The sequence below is a fragment of the Lupinus angustifolius genome, unplaced genomic scaffold (assembly GCF_001865875.1).
Source record: "Lupinus angustifolius cultivar Tanjil unplaced genomic scaffold, LupAngTanjil_v1.0 Scaffold_452, whole genome shotgun sequence".
NCBI classification, from domain to species: Eukaryota; Viridiplantae; Streptophyta; class Magnoliopsida; order Fabales; family Fabaceae; genus Lupinus; species Lupinus angustifolius.
Genome location: NW_017727844.1, coordinates 75,990 through 96,608, shown reverse-complemented (window position 1 = coordinate 96,608; position 20,619 = coordinate 75,990). Strand labels below are relative to the sequence as shown.

General features: G+C 33.7%; 1 long non-coding RNA gene across 1 annotated transcript in view; it reads right to left on the bottom strand.

Moving 5' to 3' along the window:
- LOC109341388 overlaps window positions 1-18,665 on the bottom strand; it is a 21,010-nt gene extending 2,345 nt beyond the window's left edge. Inside the window, exons 1-2 of the long non-coding RNA XR_002106951.1 lie at window positions 18,567-18,665; window positions 3,790-3,795 (exon numbers count right to left, since the gene is read on the bottom strand). This is a non-coding gene — a long non-coding RNA (uncharacterized LOC109341388). The remainder of the gene's footprint in view (window positions 1-3,789; window positions 3,796-18,566) is intronic.
- Window positions 18,666-20,619: the final 1,954 nt, after the last annotated feature.

Here is a 20,619-nt window from a genome sequence, read left to right as displayed (position 1 = left end):
GGTATATTTGTGTTTGTATTGCCTTTTTATGTATTTTGTAGGAAATAAAATGAAGAAAATAAGATCAAAGATTCATGGTCAAAAGGCAACAAAAGTCAAGAAAATCAAGGTGCTCAACCAGGCAGCTGAGCGTGGAACAAGCCCCGCTGAGCTGACTTGGCCACCTGCCTAACCTGGACCAAACTGCTCAACCAGGCAGCTAAGCGGACCTGCTTAGCCGCTCAGCCTAGCACCAGACTAGGCCTGGCACAATCAGAAATATGCTTGACATGGTCAATCACGAGCTTGGCACAAGACCGAACTGCTAAAGAAGCTGCTCAGCGGTCCAACAAAGCTACTCAGGGGAGAACCAGACTCCTGGCCAGATCACCAAGCACCAAGCCACGTCCCAGTCAACACGGTCAGAAGCTATTGAACAAGCAGCTCAGTGGTGAAGCAGGTGCGCTGGGCGGTGCTTACCAGACTTGACTTAACCATCAAGCAAGCCATAAAGTCATCCATGACCTCACCTCAAGTAGTCTGCCATAGGATTTTCAGAAGTAGCTCACAATAGCTGGTCTCATAGCCCACAACTAGCTTTGGTGAGTCATATATAATGGTGATGAAGCTACTTGGTCAAGGGACCAAACACACGCTGAAGGGTTTGGTCAGCTACTTAGCGGTCCAGCTAAGCAGCTCAGCGGTCTGGCATGGGGCCTATAAATAGAGGCCAATTGCTTCGAGCAAAAGAGATTGGAATACATCATTTCTTCATAAAATCCTCTCAAAAACACTTGAAGGCCATAATTTTCTCATCTAGGAATTCTTTCTTCATTTCTTAGTTTAGAATTTTCATTTCCAAGTAAGTCTTTGTAATTTTTAGTTAGAATTCAAGAGGAGAAAAGGAGAAGGCAAATGAGATACAAAAATCAATTTTGTACTCTCATTTGGAACTCAAAAGCATCCAATCCTTGAATGGAGAACTCATGCTCCTAAACATTTTCTTTTGAACAAGGTTATGTAATTTCTACTTCTTCTTAATTTACAAAAGTTTGGATTTTAATCATTCAAGTTGGTGCTTTGGTTAATATTATTTGTTTGAGAAGTACTTAATGCTCTTTTTAGATTGATCACCTAAAAAATGATTTCAAGTCAATAAAACTACTTGTTTCAAACACTTAACAAATAAACTTTGGAGTAGTTGTACTACTTAGTTTATTTGCCAAGTTAAGCATGCTTTTCTTAAGATCTTACATCCATCACTCATTCAATATTAGAGTCGCCAATGGTTAGGGTGTGACAACCTAATCTCTTTTATGGTCGTAGTATTGTTTAAGTGATGAATATAAGTGTTTATCATTCTACCATTTTAGGATATACACTAAAAGGAGAATTTCAGACCTTGGTGTTTGGGGTTAACCAAAGTAAAACATAAGAACATGTCTAATTAGTTCAAACTCACAAGAAGTTGAGAACTATATTTTCCTTATTCAAAAAGATTTTGTCTCCTCAAGAATTTGTGAATACTTAGTTTATTTTTCTTGTTGATTTATTTATGTGAAAATCAAACCGAAAAATCACCAAAATATGTTTAAACCATTATTTGTGCTTTGACATGTTTACATGATTTATTTTACTAGGCAATTCCTCGTGGTTCGATATAACCCTATACTATACTACAATTGAATCTTGAAAGAAGTGTAAATTGTAAAATAGTAAAGTGTTATCAATAAATTTATTTGTTGAAAACACCTTTTAATATACAAAAGTGATGAAACTAACTTACTAACTTTTATTTATTTATTTGTATCTAACAACTAACTATTCATCACTTTTATATATTAGAATACCATTAAACCGATGCTGGGAATTTATTCCACAAAACCGAGATGGTATTCAAAGGTACTTAATAATTATGTAATAGGTAATTGCTTCGATACCATTATACCGGCGTTAGAATTTATTCTAACAAAGCCAAGATTGGGCAAAGAAGGAATGACTTACTCACATGATTATTAAGAAAGTACGTTGTAACTAGAATATTCTTGAAACCATTATACCGGCGTTGGAATTTATTCTAACAAAGTCGAGATGGCGAACAAAGAATAAAACCGAGTTCTCTTACATACAAAAGGAACATAACGAAAAAGAGAGTATTAATCTTTCAAGATTTATATGTCATTTATCAAATAATTGTGCATAACATTATCTTTCTCTTTTGTATAAATTTATTTTTCCTTTTGTACATCTTTATTTTTATGTTTTGTACATTTGGAAAAAAAAAAACTAAAAAAGTGAACTAGTGGAGTGAAAACCCACTAGTTAAGAAACCTTTTATTGTTGTTATAAAAATTTTAAGAGATGTGGAGGTACCCCTCGTCTACTTTTTCAAAAGAACAACATAAAAGAGATTGAAATAAACAAGGATTAGTGGCTAGACTTTTTCTTCAAAAAGGGAAGCCACTTGAATTCTTAAAGGTTAAGTATTCACCATGTACTTTTTGAGGATACTTTATCTTGTGATACTTTAACCAAACATCTCAATCAATGCCTTAGTAAATGATTTTGAAATTGTCAAATTAATTTTTAAAACTAAGAGCATGCTTGTTACATTTGTGCCAAAAATGAATTTTTCCACAAAACCGAGATGGTATTCAAAGGTACATAATAATTATGTAATAGGTAATTGCTTCGATACCATTATACCAGCATTAGAATTTATTCTAACAAAGCGGAGATGGGGCAAAGAAGGAATGACTTATTCACATGATTATTAAGAAAGTACGTTGTAACTGGAATATTCTTGAAACCATTATACCGGCGTTGGAATTTATTCTAACAAAGCCGAGATGGAGAACAAAGAATAAAATCGATTTCTCTTACATAGAAAAGGAACATAACAAAAAAGAGAGTATTAATCTTTCAACAAATTGACACTGTTGTCAGAACGATTTATGGAGAGGAGAAAACTCCCAACTAAAATAAACACCGAATAACGCATTCAACAAGCTTCTAGTAGTTTGATGTTTCCTTTTTATCATGACCTAAGTTGGCGTGGGACCTCCTTTGATTTGGGGCATCACTGGTGAAGGTATGTTCACATTCTTCATCCTATCAGCCCTCCATGATTTATACTCCTCAGAATAGAAACTCTTATGCTCCCCCAATTCCTTTTGACCATGTAGCCTGATTCCTTTGAGAGCTTTCCTTATGGATTGAACCATCTCTGAAGACGAACCTCATCTTTATACCAAAAGTAACAACCCTACAACCGCTTATCAGATATGGGAACTACTCCCCATTTCAGCATACCATGTACCAAGGCAAGTGTAAAAGTGACACACCCTCTAGGCCCCATCAACACAAGATTTTGGAACTCTCCACATGAATACATAACTTGTTGATGACGATCATATAAACAACACTTCTCGACAAAGTTTCTCGGGGTGACATCTTCGAACAAGTTCTTCCATTTGAGTACTGACATATCCTCAGCATAAGTGCTAAGAAACTGTTGAAAGAGTTTTTCCTTTTCTATTTATTGAGGCAAGTTTTTGATTGGTTTATTTGATGATAAGTCGATTCTTTGCTCGCCATCTCGGCTTTGTTGGATTAAATTCCAACGCCGATATAATGGTTTCAAGAATGTTCCTTTAATAAAAAACTTAGCTTTATTAAATTATTAACAATTTCAAACATTCTCGGCTTTGTCGGAATAAATTCCAATACCGACATAGTGGTGTGAATTTAGCAATTTAACACATATGACAATGAGTGACATTTATTTTGGTTTTCCTTTATTAAACAAACTACTTCCTTATGGAAGGATGATAAAGAACAAATAAATAAAGCAATAAAGTTATAATTTAACCGTCCCACTTCTTTCGGAGGGTTGATATAAAGAATAAAGAATAAAGCAATAAATAAATGTTAGTTGCGGAAATGTAAATGACAGAAAATAAATGTTAGTTGCGGAAAGTAAATGACAGAAAGTAAAAGTTAGGAGTTAGATCACTCATTATAATTGTGTATTTTCCTTTTTCCAAAGATACAATTTATGAATTAAATTGCCATTTGCTTCAAGGTTTCCTTCTTTGTCAACAAATAAAATTTATAAGTTAACACTTTACTATTTTACATTTGCATCTCTTTCAAGATTCAATTATAGTATAGTATAGTATATAGGGTTATATCGAACCACAAGGAATTTCCTAATAGAACATTATTATAAACATGTTATATTATTAATAATGTTTAAACATATTTTTGTTTGATTTTGTTTATGAAATAGTAATATGTAAATAAACATAAACAACTAATATGCACAAATTCTTGAGCAGAAAATTGGTTGGAAGTATGGAATTATTTCTATAATTAATTGATTTTGAAAACATTACAAGTTATGTGTTATACTTTCGGTTAATTCCACACATCATTTCTAAATTCTTCATCTAGTGTCCTAGAATAATAAGATGATTTTCAAACCTTACGTAATACACTAAATAATAGTTAAGTGTCAATCGTCGCAGTACGTTGTCAAACCGTACTTCAGGCTCCATTAACTTTATTTAGCCTTGAACATAAGTTGCTTAAAATAGATGCTTTATGTGGCTAATGAACTAAGGTGTAGGTTATACTTTTTAGTTCTCTTGTCAACACTGTACGAAGAAACATTTTGGGATCTTTAAATTAAGTTTTACGTGATCAAGCTAAAACCGCATTAAGATCTTCATAAAGAATCAAAACTTAACCAAAAGTAATAACTTGAAATGAATTGAATTCAAAAGATGATAAATTAAAGAGAAGAAATTACACCATAATCGAAGTCAATTTATAGGAGCATGAGCCATCTATCTAAGGATGAGATGTTTTTTTGGACCAAAATGAGATTACAAAATTATGTTTTTGTATCTCATTTTCCATTTCCTTTCTCCTCTTGAATTAAGAAAAAAACTACAAAACAAAACTTACCTAAACTACTTTGGAGTAGAAATTCTCCAAGAAGAAGAGAAGAATTCGGTTTAGAGAGAGTATGAGGAATGGAAGTGTGTGTGAGAATGTGAATTCTTTTTAATTTTGCCTTTGAGGTGCCTCCTATTTATAGGAGTTTCTGCCAACCACCAAGCTCATGTCGTTGACCGCCAAGCTACTGACCAAACTCTTCAGCATGGGTTTGGTCATGGCCAACAACTTAGTCACCTGCTTGGGGCTAACTCACCCAAGCTAGTTGTTAGCTACTGGCCCAACTATTATGAGATACCTCTGAAATGCCTATGGAGGCTACTTGGACTGAGATCATGCATGATGTCACGATTGCTTGGTGGCTAAGTCAACTTGCCAAGTTGTTGTGTGCAAACTGCTAGGCGCTTATGTGGCACGGCTAAGCTGCCTGCTTGAGCAGCTTTGACCGTGCTGAAGGTGATGTGGTCAGGTGTGTGGTTCCACGTTGGATGGTCCAAGTGCTCTGCTAAGTTGTCTGCTTTAGCAGGTTGGCTTGTGCCAGGCTTGTGTTCTAACCGTGCCTGGTTGGGTCTGACCGTGCTAAGTTCGTGTCCAGGTCAACTAGGCGTGGGCTTGATCCAAGCTAAGCTGCTTAGTGAGCAACTTTAATTTGACTCCATATTTCTCCACATAGGTCAAGTCTTGTTGAGTGATGCTTAAGGCTAAGCAAATAGTTTGCCACGTTAAGCTTAAGCATGTCATTTGTGGATCATTTTGGCCTACTTTAAGCATTTTGTTTATATTTGATTAATTCTTATATTTTCCACCTAAATCCTACAAAATATAATAAAAAGGAAATATACAAGCATATATACAAGATTGTGATATTTTATCCAAAAAGTGTTGAATTAAGATGGTTTTTTCAATTTTACCAAGGATAAGTGCCATAAAAGTGTATGAAATTTAGGCATTTTTGGCACTTATCAAAAACCTTCTTAAGGGATAGCGAGACACTACCCCATATCTATGATGTTTAAAATGGGTTAGAGTCCATATATATAGGAGCTGGACGCAACATCGGATGCAAACTTTGCCGACATTTCTCTAAAGACCCTCTAGATATTTGTGGAAGGACAAGAAAGTTTATGCTAGAATGGCAGCTACAGTGTTGACTTTGAATCTAACGACTTTGATAAATACATCTATAGGTGTCGGATCCATCATGTCGCCAATAAATGGAAAGAGAATTAGCCCATACGCCGTTAAAGCAAATGAAGGTTGGAATAAGATCCAATTCTTTTGATCTACCATTTCTAAAATATGATTCTTGAGGAAGTGCCATTTCAAACCACTCACTCCCCCTTGCTTGGTGAAATCTGAAGCCTCTAGACGCACGCCGATGAGATTCTCTATACAACTTTCATTGGCCACTTGCCCCCTTGTGAACTGGTATAGCTTCATCATACTCTCCATTGGAATATCTAGAAGGGTTTCATACTCCTCCATAGTCGGAGCCGCATCAAGATTAGGGAACTCAAATATCTAAAGCTTGGGGTTCCAGAACTGAATCATGACTTGCATTACTTCGAGGTCTTGGGGACGGACTTGAACTAGAACAAGATTCAATTACTCCCCTTAATTATCCCTAAATTGCTTTATGATCTCATCTGGTATCTTACGAATTTTATCAACCAAGAAACCCACATTTTTCATTGACAATTATAATTTTGTAAACTTTTTAAGGATTGATGAGCTTATATAATCATTAGTAGTCATCATATTTTATGCGTTTGAAGGATCTCTCTTTTAATGCAAAGTTCACCTATTATCATTTTTTTTAAAAAGAAAGAAATTAATTAAACATTTATGTATGAATGCCAAAATGAATGAATGTATGCATATGAGTACATGTGTATCCCTTTTGGAGCGATGGGCCTTATTTGGGATGATTTAGCCATCATTACGATCAAACATATATATATTGTTTGTTTAAACTATTTTTTTTATTTTTATCGCACAAGCTAGTTTAGGACCGAAATAAACTGCCCTATTTATTTTTATGATAATCTCCTTGTTATGGGAATAGGAATTCCCCTCATGGGTAGTTATTTAATGAAATATAAATAACGTGAGATTTTTTTATTTGGAGGGACAAGAGTCCCTAATGATGCGATACAATATAACATACAACATTTCCCAAATTTCCCAATAGGTATACCTACAAGGTTTTTTGATCTTAGGAACAACATCCTATGGTAGAGTTCTAAGGTACATTGGACACTTTAGCAATTTTTAGACTCCCTATAAGGTACCCATATTGAATCCTCCTCACAAGAGAAACCCAAATATTATACGGTTAGAAACAAGACCCCAGCTCAAGCGGCTAATATTTGGTAACAATATGAGTGGTCCATATCACCAACACTTAGAAATGTCAAAATTCCTGATCAGTGAGGCTAGTGTCCCTTCTATCCAAAACAATTGCATTAATACCTGGGTGTAGGACAAAAGTGTGTGCCAACAAGTTGTGTATATGAAATCTAATCACAATCACAAAATATATCATACATTATAGACAAATCACACATTTAATAGCAATAAATAACTACAAATTGTTTTATTGTTAGAAAATAAAAATTAAATAACTAGATAAAAAATTAAATAAATAAATGGTCATACATTTTAAAAATTATGGGCTGGACTCTCTCAAAAAAGTCCACAGATGTCGCGCCGCGATTTTCGGCTGCATGACTTTATTAGAGTCGCCACTATATTTTATAGTTAAAAATGTAGAAATATCTTTTAAGCCCAATTACATTGGCCTTTGAATTTTTGATATCCAGGTTTGGGAGTCGGTTACAGGGTAGGGAAGGTATTAGCATCCTACCTGCCCGTCTTAGGCGATATCCTTCCTTAAATTATGTGACTTTAATATTTTTTTAATTTTAATTAGGTTATTTAATTAATTATTAGAAGGAACTAATTTATTTATTTTTATTATTGTGTCTGACAAGATTGACATTGGTCCTACGTATCCCTATTTTAGATAGATAATCAAGGATACGTAGATCTTTATTAAAAAACTTTTGTTGGTTCGCAAATTTTATTAATGAAAATATTTATTTTTGCGTATTTATGAAAAAAATCATTTTAAATAATTGTTAACTTACTTGAAAATGGTTTAGTTAGGATTTTGGAAATTAATCGAGTGAAAGGAAGCGATGTAGTGCAACCTTTCAAAGGTGAGTCGAGAAGAAAGAAGCCTACAAAGCGACCGTCTCTCCATCTTTGATTAATTCCTAAAATTATTTCTTTTTTTTCTAAATTACTTGGTGTCATATTTTATTAAAAAAATTATTGAATTTTTTTTTAGTCACAATTCAAATTATTTATAGAAAATAATTTTATAAGTTATCAAAAATGTTTGGTTAATTGGTGGACATATGAAAATGACTTTTTTTCTGTTTTGCTATTTTTACCATGTTCTATGTGTTTTATTAATCCAAATAATGTTTATTAATAGTTATTTTTTTCAATCAATTTAGATTATTTATTAACAATAACATTTGATGATTTATTAAAATAAAATAAAATAATATAAATCAGTTGTCAAAAAATGATAAAACTAAAACAGTTTTGATAATCTTTTACCCTAGTAATTGGGATTCTTTTTGTTTCTGATGCTTGTTTCTGATTAGAAAAAAAGAATTTACGATGCACTATCATTGTTAAACTTTCATACAATAAGATATATGCATTATTTACATCAAATTTATTTCACATATTCATTATTAACCTTATAATGCATAAAAATGATAAATTAAACCTACCTGGTTGCAAAAGGATTTGAATTTATAGAACTGTGAGGGCCCGAGTAGCATGTGACAAGCCTAGAAGATGAGGAACATGTGGCGGCAAGCGATTGGATGAACATTGTCCGCTGGATTTGTGACGACACGTATTAGGACATGGGTGGATGAGTAGGAAGAGTGCACGGGTCACAGAATGGACATGCCAACAGGTGATCACGTGTTCTCACAGATTGCGGGATCTGGTGTGGTGCGGTGCACCGTATCCGGGATGCGTTTTGCGACGTGATTGGGTAATTGCGAAGTCAAAGGAGAGTCATGAACATATGCAGATCCAATGGCTCTGATTGAGGATGGCGCGAGTGCACGATGCTGTTATGCACACAACCTCACTGAATCACTTGGCTTAAAAATAAATATTTCTCTCTCAAAATGGTGGCAGAGGTTTTTCAGTATTTTCAGTGTGTGGAGTGTCGTTTTTTATGTTAACACCAAGAACTATTTATAGTGAAATTTTAATCATTTAATCCCTAAAATTAAGTTAACTAAATTATCATATGATTACTTAATTTTAGGAATCCCAATAACACAGTTTCAGCAACATATTTTAATATTATTTCTTATCTTTAATTACTTTAATAAGTCCGATGGATAAAAATTAATATTCATAATTCTTTACTCATTAGTATTTAAAATTTTGAAAAATTCAAAAATAAATAAAAAATCATTTTGTTTGCTTTTATTCCCTCTTTTATAAAAAAAAATATATAGGCTCATCAGGGCCCATTTCTTTAATTCAATTTTTTTTTGGAAAAGGATGTGGATTTCTAGATTCTAGTTTGGTTGTTATTATTTTTATATTTTGTGAATTAATTTAATTTAGATTTACATTTTGGTTAACCTAATCACTAAGATTTAGGAACATTAACACAACATGTTTATTTTTATTATTTTTGAATTTTCAATTAACTCAATCACTTAGATTTAGGAACCTGAACATTGATTTAATATTATTATTTTGTTTTGTTTTATTCGTTATCTTTTTTTATTTTCATAATTTCGAAAATAATTATAAAACAAATCCATAAAAATATATATAATTATTTTTATTTATTTAATATTTAAATAAAGTCACTTTATTATTTTTACTTTAAAATGTTTTTTATTCTTTGAGCTTTTTCTGGGCCAGATAAAAATGGGTGTTCAGAAACATCTCATACATTCTAACCCATTATTTTAAAATAAATTAAACATCTTTATTCATTATAAAAAAAAGCAAAAAAAAATAATTCATCCCATATATCTTCACACATTTTACATTCCAAAACATGTAACATAAGTGGCACTCTTATACATCATATTCATGCAAAATTGCATTCTCAAGTCATTTGCACATCCCAAAATCAAATGCATCATCATACATGCCATATAGTATAGCTCAAGGTTGACATTACTTGTATTTTAAGCATCATTATAAATTTAATTTCAATCCATGTGATATGGATGAAAAACATATTCACTACATGCACATCATGCATAAAAGTATTTTTTTCTGAATGCATTTCATGGTCTCATTTATAAGGGCACTCATCATTTGGAAATTTATTTTCAGATCATTATTGTTGGACTTGGCTGAAAGAAGTCATGGTTGAAACTAAAGAAATTCAAGAAGATAATTAGACTCCCAATTTGTGATCGACACCATATTAGTTAAACCTGTCACACAAGATAATTCATTGTCTCTTACCCATGCTGAATAAGGGACAACTTTCGAAACCTCTTCTCATTTGAAGACCCCAACCAAGGTTAAACCACTCATACATTCATCTATATTTCATGAACAAAGATTTATTTGATAATACACATTTTCTTAACAAGTATATCCTAAATCATTGATCATGTAATTTTAGCATCTCACACCTCACCATATCAACCATATTAACCCCTCTAACTATATTTATCCTAAAAAAAATTAAACTCGTGCATCAACATGAGATATCGTATTCAAAATTATATGGAGGATGATGCAAATATAAGACCAAAATGGTGTGGATCCTTACGCAGAGTCCTTCGATGACACAAATCTTCCTTGGTATTTTGAAAGGAGATTTTTTGTGATTTATCCATAAAACATCAATAGCCGGGAGGGGGGGGAGGGGAGGAGTAGTTTTTCATCATTTTTCCATGACATTTACTTATTAGGAAATGAATAAATCCTCATACTCCAGTCACTCTATTTGACCTGAAGGATAATGAATCTAAATCAAGTCAAAATATTTTTCGTAGGTCAAACTGCAAAATAAATTACAGAAAAAATAAAAGCCTCGTGAGTATCGTTAATATCTCAACAAAAGTTAGGAAAAATGAAATACATTGTTGATGATCGATTTTCTTAAGATACAAACCATGACAAACAAATGTTGACCCCGCTAAACTAAATTTTTTGATGAAAATATCTCATATTTAATGCGTGGAATACATTCTTTCTTAAACATCACCATCATAATCATCACATCAACATTCAAGCCCAAATACAACTTCAATGTCATATTCACTTCTTGCTTCACCACTTATAACTCAAACATTTACCAAGTTTGCATGATCATTGCTTTAGTATATCTTTTTAAATAGTTGTACATGAAATAAAGACTAGACCAAGAGAGGATAGTCACCCAAATTATGGCAGTTTTTGGGATGATTCTTGAAGAAGGCCCCTCAAGTTAAGTCCTAACAAGACAATTTGAGTAGAAGGTGAAATCCCAATATCTCACACTAGGTTAAATTATTTGCGCGGGTCTCCCATTTTTCTCGAAGACAAGAGCCCAAAACTGGGGCAAATTTACTTCGGGGTGTTAAAAACAGGACGAAAAAATAAAAATAAAAAGAGTGCTAGTTGAAAACCCGGTAGGTCAGTCGAAGAAAAAAAGAGTAATGCTAAGTTGAAAAACTGAAAAGGTGACTTAGTGTACTTACAAATGGAGAGAATTCCCAACATGTACTTACATAAGGTATTTGGGGCAATAATTAAGGAAAATGAAATAAACACCCTCAAAGTAAATACTATCTACTACTCATCCACAATTACCTACACTAGGGTGACTTTTGGGAGCATCTAACCACCTAGTTAAAGATAAGAGTTCAATACAATCACATTGGAGCAATTTTTGTTGTTACAAGAACACCAACTCTTTGAAAATAATTTCCCAATCAACCTACATTTGGCCAAATTGTGGGTTTAATCATTCTCCTCAAGATGACATTAGGGAAGTTCGTAAGGAATACGATAAAAAAGGTGCCTTTAAACAAACTGTGGCAATTTTGATAAAAAAGGAAGTTATCGTATCAATCAATGACAATTAATGAAAGTCGCTTCCACAAAAGTGATAATGAACTTCATGCCATCTCAAATAGAGAAGATAAATAATCAATGATACGTTTGTACATGGGTCTAAACCCCTAATTCTCTTACATTAAACATCAACCACATCTCATGCATCATAAGCATCATTATGCATACCCATAACAGTCAATGCATAGTCAAATTCATAGATTAATCATTACAGTACAAATATCAACATGAATTTCATGCACCACATATCCAAATAATCTTACCGTTACATTATTCACCTGAATTGCATCAAAATTATAATTTTGGGGGCCTCGTGCTTGACGATCTCCAACTATACCTTTGAGGACCCCGTGCTTGATGACCTTGAAGTTAATCTTTTCAGGCCCCATGTCTAATTCTATTATCATTTTGATGGCTTCGTGCTTGACGACCTCAAATTGTACCTTCGAGGACCCGGTGCTTGACGACGTAGAAGACAATCATTCGATGCCTCGTTCTTGACGTTTTCCATAATTTTGAGGGGGCTGTGCTTGACGACCTCGAAGTCAATCTTTCCAGTGTCCTTGCTTGATGCTTATTATAATTTTGAGAATCTAGTGCTTGATGATCTCAAATTATACATTCTAGGATATACTTCTTGACGACCTCGAAATCAATCTTCCCATGCCACGCGCCTGACGTTTATTATAATTTTGAGGTTCTCATGCTTGACGACCTCAAATTATACCTTTGAGAACTCTATGCTGGACGACCTCGAAATCAACCTTTTCAGGCCCTGTGCCTGACACTTTTTATAATTTTGAGGGGCCAATGTTTGACGGTCTCAAATTATACCTTCGAGGATTCTGTGCCTAACTACCTCGAATTCAATCTTTCCTGGACCCATGCCTGATGTTTTTTATAATTTTGAGGGACCCGTGCTTAACGACCTCAAGAGGCAACACTGATAGGAGCTCTGGCCCCATTTTCCTCCTATCAAACACTCAATTCTCCATTGATTCAAAACTCAGGACAAGATGGATGCATAGTTGATGATGAAGAACATAACAAGTCGAGTGCTATAGTAGAAAGTACATAAATCATTGAAGAAGTAAGCAGTTATGGCTAGCAGGGACTATGATATATATTTGTGAGCCTCTTAAAAGTTGAGTGCTATAGGAGAAAGTACATAAATCATTGAAGAAGTAAGCAGTTATGGCTCGCGGGGACTATCATATCTGCAAGCCTCTTAAATTATTGCCTACAAGTTATATCAATTATGTTTGTAGAGCATAATGGGGACTGGCTCTGTGGAGCTTCCATGGCCACTTCTTTTGCCTTGGTCAGAGGTTTCAGTTCATTGATGGGAATGACAAGTGCCTTGGACACCCTATGGGGCAAAGCCGCACAAGATGCATGCAAAGAGCTACGTTCGTTCTTATGATTGTTACTTGTTAGCATTCCACATTCATTCAATTAGTTAAACACAAGCTGTGAATCACGGATATATACCCATCACATATTTGACACTAATATGCTCAGATTCCTAAAGGATGTGTATTCAAAGAGTATCCCATAAATAAAAAATATAAATAAAAAATAAGAAGATAAAGATATGTATTAAATACATGTGGATAAGTTTTAACCAGATAGAATACATTTTTAGTAAAAATATGATACTTTTTTTAATTCAAAGATAAGATATGTTTTAATCAAAGATAAACCAACATCCCAATAATAAAAGAAAAACCAGCTTATTTAAAGGCAAATACCCATGACGATTCTGAATAGTAAATCACTTTACATGGAGACTCATATTGACATACCATGTCATCACCAATCCACCGCACTGACTCTGTGATCACCACATCACTGGTCTACCACATCGGCTCTCTAATATACTGCACCCCATCATTAGTTCACCACTATTTAGTACCAATAGTATCGCCACTGCTGCTTAGTATCGCAACCATCATAGGTATGTCGTGAAGAACAAACAAAAAATGACTTATCTTTCTTGTTAGTTTCTTTTCTCTTGGTTTATTTATAAAGAGGAGGCAAAGGGATGGGAAATCTTTATTTGTTGAAAAGAGGAGAGAAGTAGGGGATGGGAGAGAATAAGGGGGTGGGTAATATCCGTGTGTCACTTGTTTTCTAAAAAAAAAAGGCATATGTCTCATTTATTTAAAAGACATGGCATTCTCACTTAAAACTTTATATGCATTATTTTATTTACATTAAAAGAAGAGGCATTTGACAAGTTGTAGTGTAGTGAATTATTTCATTTACATTGATTTCTTTACTTACATTGTTTATTTATATTGTTTATTTACATTATTTATAATATGCGTATTACCTTTATATCAACATATTGCATTATTTTTGTAAAGACTTCTAGGTCGTAGTGTAACATCCCAACCCTAACATGCGACCTCCCAGACCTATGAATACATTGAGCATGTCACCTCTTAAGCTTAAAGACTCATGCAGTATTTTATTCCCCTCCAAGGGGAGCCTTCCGTGACTCAAACCCGTGACATAGCTTAATGGTAGCGACTTAGTGGTATAGTGACTATTTATCCCTGATGTCACGGGTTCGAGTCACGGAAGGCTCCCCTTGGAGGGGAATAAAATACTGCATGAGTCTTTAAGCTTAAGAGGTGACATGCTTAGTGTATTCATGGGCCTGGGAGGTCACATGTCATGGCCGGAGTGTTACAAAAAATACATTGAGCGTGCCACCCCCAAGCTTAAATACTCCCTACAGTATTTTATTCCCCTCCAAGGAGAGTCTTCTGCGACTCAAACTCGTGACCACAGGGATAAATAGTCACTATACCACTGAGTTGCTACCATTAAGCTAGACGAGTTCGAGTCGTGGAAGGCTCCCCTTGGAGGTGAATAAAATATGCAGGGAGTATTTAAACTTGGGGGTGACACATTCAGTGTATTCATGGGTCTAGAAGGTCGCATGTCATGGCTGGGGTGTTACACGTAGTCTGGTCCAACATGTGGTATCAGAGCCGATGGTTCAACTGGGAAATGGTAGACTTAAGGGGGAGCGGATCGGAAAGTGTGTGGCACCCACACTTGAGGGTGAGATTGTTGGGTTTATTCAAGTGTGAAGCCCCACATTGGATATGCGGGGAGGAGTGAAAGAGTTTATAAGTGGAAAAGACTCATGGAGCTAATGCCTTAAGGTTTTGGTTCAAGACATGATGTCTCACTTGTGACTCTTCACTCTTCCTATACCCTAATAACAATGGAATTCCCCGATGGTTGGAGGTTCCCCAGTCGGAGTCTGGTACAACAAAAAGTTCATACTCTAAAGTAAAAGCCCACTTGTGTTATAATGCTTTGCGGACAACTCTCTTACAACAAGAGAGAACAAATATTGAGAGGTTGCTTAAACCAATTAGATCAACTTGGATATCAAAAGTAGTTAGCATAGTTTCTAATGGATGGATCGACTCTAAAAGAAGGTCTTTAATTAATTTTATGGTTACAAGTGAAGGATCCCCCATTTTCTTAAACTCTATTAATGCTTCAGAAAATAGTAAAAGAAAGTACTATATAGTTGATTGAATGACAGAGGTTATAAAAGTAGGGGACAAAAATGTCATCTAAGTTATAAGATATAATGTTGTTGCATTTAAAGGTGCAGGAACGATCATTGAAGCTTCATTTCATAAAGTTTTTTGAACCTCAATATTGTTCATACATTTAATCTTGCATTGAAAAACATATGTGATCCCAAAAAAATGAAAGAAATGAGTTAGTAATTAGTAATGTCAGATTACTCAACTTGTTGATTAGGTTAATATGTTAGGAGCTTTATATTGAGCCACATAATGAGGTTGATCATGTTTAGTCATGTCTCATGTTTGAAATTGATTGCTACAGTTGAAGTGCATTTTGCCTAAATTATAGTAATTTGAGAAAGTTTAAATGTACGAAGCATTTTTTATGATCAATGGTTATTAGTGAAAAATGAGATTCCTATAGAGAGGGTGACACAGAATATGATAAAGGCCCAAATTATAAAAGATGATATTTTGACTGACATATTTTAGGACAAAATTGGATACATTTTAGATTTTACCAAACATGTATATAGTATGCTTAGAGCTGGTGATATAAACAACCCCACACTTCATTAGGTTTATGAGATGTGGGATATTATGATAGAAAGGTAATATCGTCTATGTTTAGACATGAGGGAAAGACATAAATAATCATTTATCATCATTTTACGATATTATTGATTCAGTCCTAATTGCTAGGTCGACCAAAATGTGCACTCCTCTCCATTGTATGCTTCACTCCTTGAATCTAGGTATAACTAATATTTTAAATTTAATTTTTCTAATTATTAGTTACTTATTATAAGTGTACTACAAATACAAACTATATATATATATATATAACTTTGCTATGTTTTATAGGTACTATGGTGATGGATAGATTCAAAAGACTCCAAATATGTAAGTCCCTCATGAGAATGAAAATTATTATGGATAGAAATAAATGCTGGAAAATACTATTTAAAAATGACGACGATTTAGTGTATATTTTACTTGAATATGCAAATTTCTCATCGAAGTCTGATAGTTTTGATTATTTTGACTCAATTGAAATATGTGGAGATTAGATCCAAAATCTTGGTGGGTGTTGCATGGGTCTTTTTCCCCTCTCCTTCAAAAGCTTGCTTTGAGGTTTCTCGTGTAGCTTTGCTCCTCCTCTTGTTGTGAAAGGAATTGGAGCACATATTCATTCATTCACTTGGCAAAAAGAAACACGTTGCAATGAAAAAAAGCACAAGACTTGGTTTATTTGCAATTTTCATCATATTTGTTACTTTTGATATTTTGATTTTCACTTATAATTTTATTATATTTTATATATTTTTACTATTTTATACATATATCTCTGAATGTATCATATCCTTTATTTTAGAAAAAAATATGTATCAATGTATCAGTTATATATCGTGTCTGATGCACTAATCATATTTGTTGTTCATAGAACACAAGATCCATTCTTCTTTTCAAAGGTCCTAAAATATCTACATAAGCTGGGAACTATGCACAATACATGATCCCATCCATTTTTGCATATGGCCTTTGTCAGTGCTTCAACAAATTCTTAAAAGCCCAAAACATCGTATTTCTAATGAAGTTATTTGCAGGAATAACCAATTTAGCATATTCCTCTATAATGGTTTATGGTATTCAAGTGTACTAATAGGCAATGAAACATGACGAAAAAACTCATACTAAGTCAACAAGTTGATGGCCTGGCACAGAAGAATGTCATTGATTTGGAGGTACTATTTCTTTTCTTCTTTATTCATTGCAAAAATATTTTTTATAACAGTAACACTAATAGAAGTATAATTAAGTAATATTTAGATAAATCAAATATTAAATAATCAAACTGGGTGGTAACAACTAAAATCTCATCTTCCACCTCTTTAAGTTGAGATACAGAACACATGATAGAGTTGTTGCTTCACTCTATAGAAATGGGTAGATAGATAATAATAAATCTTGTTATATTTAATTTTTTTAATAAAAAACCTGCTGATTTAAGCTGACATGTGGAGCAGACATTCGAGCTACTACTTCACTCTCATTAAGTGGATAGACGAATAATAATAAATATTGATTGTTTTATAATAAAACTATCACTTTAAGTTGAGATTCAGAGCATATATTAGAGATAATATTTCATTCATCCATTTATGCATATATTTATTCAAAACTAGGAAAATATATCATTTATTTTGTTAGTGCAGCGGAAGCGATTATTATGCAGTGTTGGCCACAAGGAATCATTATGCAGTATCAGCCAATTTGCCTAAATCCCCATGAGCGTTGAGCAACTATCAAGATATTATTAGAGAATAAGTATTACAAGTCCTAGCACACTCATGTGCCCAAGTGTTCATGGTGTGTTTCTATTCTGTGCTTCCATGCGGTGCTTATATCTGATGCACATTATAACAAGAGTGTAAAATCTATACACTAACAGTGTAAAGATTTATAAACATGCACTCCACCCTCCACCATTCATTTGAATTATTTTTTTTAAAAATAAAAAATAAATAAATATCAATGGTAGATGATGCAGTGTCAGTGTATAAAACTCATGCACTGTCAATGTATACATATTTTCTCTTATAACAAGGGACTTGAGTCCAATATATAACATTTGTCACTTTGTTTTATTCTAATATTAGGCAATATGAGATTAATACAATACATATTCAAGCATTCTAAACAATCTCCATCTTGATTGATATAGATGAATATCTCGCTCTTTAGGAAATCTACACAAGAATCTCCACCTTAGCGAATATTCCACTTCACCTTTCTAAATGTCTAATTCTCTTTTATAACTCCTCCTCATAAGAGTTTTCTCTCTTTCAACATAAGCCTTTTCGAGTATCTTGACAATGTTACCAAGAGTCAAGCTCTCAAAACTTGCAATGTAGCTTCTCGTACCACCATCTAATGGAACACGCCACCAAGCCACCTATTGCTAGGAAGTCTTTCGATATATCGAACCTCTACACAAAAGTTTACCAACAACCATCCTCATTAAAACTCAATCAACTTAAACATTGGAGCTTCCTTGGAGAACTTCAACTGTTACCACCATTGTCAGTCTAACAATCATACTTCAAAAGAACTATCATACTCCACCATAACGAGTATACCCACAACACACACCTTGCGTCAATTATAACCAATGGATGTATCACATCCTTGCATCTAAGTCAATGCCTTTTGTGGATATGCTAACAATTAATATCATTTACTATGATATCCCATAAACGCCATTAGGATATTCCACTTTTCATATCAAATGAGATCATTCTCTCAACATCTAGAATGATATTGTCAGCACCTGTCTCAAAGCCAAACTCAACACCTGGGTCCCTATTTCAATCTTGATCCTAATCTAGTACATGAACTTCTGAGGTTCTAGATCAACATATATTACCCCCACCACAGTTCCATCATGTTTTCTTCTCCTTCAACTCATCTACATTATCCTTGCACGATACCTTTGACACACCTTGTCTAGCCATTATCTGGCGCATGGGTTAAGAGCCATATACAAATTGGCTCTGATACCAATTGTGAAAGTGCAAAGTGTCAAGTAGAGCACTATTGGATTGCATATGTTTAGATGAAGACAAGGATTTAGGGATAGCATGAAGATGACTCAATAAATCAACATGTCGTGGACTTGAGGGTTTCATATCTAGACTAGATTCTTTAATATAGTTATTTTTAGAAGTCTAAGATGTGTGCCGTAGATATTGATTCTAGGTTAGGTAAACCTAGATGCAATTCTCACAAGCCTTAAAAATAATCATTTCATTTACATGAGACATTCCATCTAGATCATTATGTGTTCATGCATGAATCGTACATGTTACTTTTGCATCTTAGGCATAATATATTGGTAAAACATGTATAGTTGATAAGCATAACATATGGTTGTTTACCATTTAATCATTTAGCTGAAAATGTGCTAGTTAATTGATTAAGGGATGATTTAATCGAATAACGTGATTATGGTTTTAACAGATAACTAAAAACCTGAAAATAGTTATTCCCAACAACCTGTTAATCGATTAAATGGGTACTTAATTGATTAAATGGGACTCAAAAAGTTTTTCCATAAAAACCGTGTTTTCAGATCATGTACCATACATCATATCATTCATTTTTAGAAATTGCTAGTTGCATATTTACATGCTTAATTGTGTCATATAGGTAAAGTGCAATGCATTGTGAGATAGTAAGAGATAGTATCATGCTTAGGCTTTAATTGTCATTATATTGCATGTGGTTTTCGTGATAAACATTCCTATCTTTTCTTGCATGTTTTGTTGCATTTCTTTAAGATAATTTTAGGGTAGAAATTCTGTGTTTCTGCAATTTTATAAACTCATACATATTAATATTATCATGTGAGTTTTGAATATGGATTTTAATTGTAATATTTTGAGCAAAATTTTGCTTTATAAAACTCTATTTTTGTACTGTTTTTGTAATAAGGGAATTTGTCTCTTGGTGTCTTACAACCTAAGAGATTCGATGTGTCTTCACTAAGACTTAGAGGTCTTGAGTTTAGAATAAGTTCTTGGTTGGGGCTAGATCGTAAGAAAGGTTTTCTTAGGCGATTGTGAGAGTCAAACCAAGAAAGCGGGTTCTTGGATTCAAGAAGGGAGTGTCTATGTGTTGTATTGGAAGTTTGCATGTAACTATACATTCTATTCAATATTAGTAAAGAAAATCTCCTGCGATCAGATGTGGAGGCCTGGATGTAGTTTGCAAGTGGACCCGCAAACGAACCTGGATAAAATTCCTTGTTGCAGGCTTTTTGTATCGCTTATCTCTTTATATTTCAAGTCTTATTATTGCATGATATTAGCTGATATTTTGGATACTATTAGGTTTTTGTATCTAGTTTAATTCTGTACAAAAATATATGCTTTATCTATTCTTGAACATCGGTGAGTGGCTGTGCAAGAAGTCATTCTGC